Below are 399 nucleotides of genomic sequence, written 5' to 3' on the forward strand. Positions count from 1 at the left end.
CATCCCGCCCGCCAGGACGTCACACCCCAGCCCTTCCAGCGTGCCACGTGTCCAGCCAAAGCGATTTTGCGTTTATTGATTCCATCGCGCAAACTCCCATTTCCGCTTCTATTTATAACCGATTCATCTGCGCTTTTGTCGCTTCCTCTAACTAATTCTTTGTTTCTCTTTGCTTCGTTAGCCAGCCTCCTGTTCCACATGTTGGAATGGGGGGCAAACGACACCTTAGGAATCGGGTTTTAGTCTTGAGCAAGATTTAGGTATTTTCTCCGGATTTTGAAAAGTGGGAGATTACTTGTTACTTTTCTGTGCCTGTTAAGATTTGCTCCTGGGTAGCAAAATTCATTGATATTTTATTCTTCATCTTAAAATAGGTTTGGTGTTCAATTTTTTTCAAGG

The sequence above is a fragment of the Penaeus monodon genome, chromosome 25, assembly GCF_015228065.2.
Source record: "Penaeus monodon isolate SGIC_2016 chromosome 25, NSTDA_Pmon_1, whole genome shotgun sequence".
Taxonomy (NCBI): Eukaryota; Metazoa; Arthropoda; class Malacostraca; order Decapoda; family Penaeidae; genus Penaeus; species Penaeus monodon.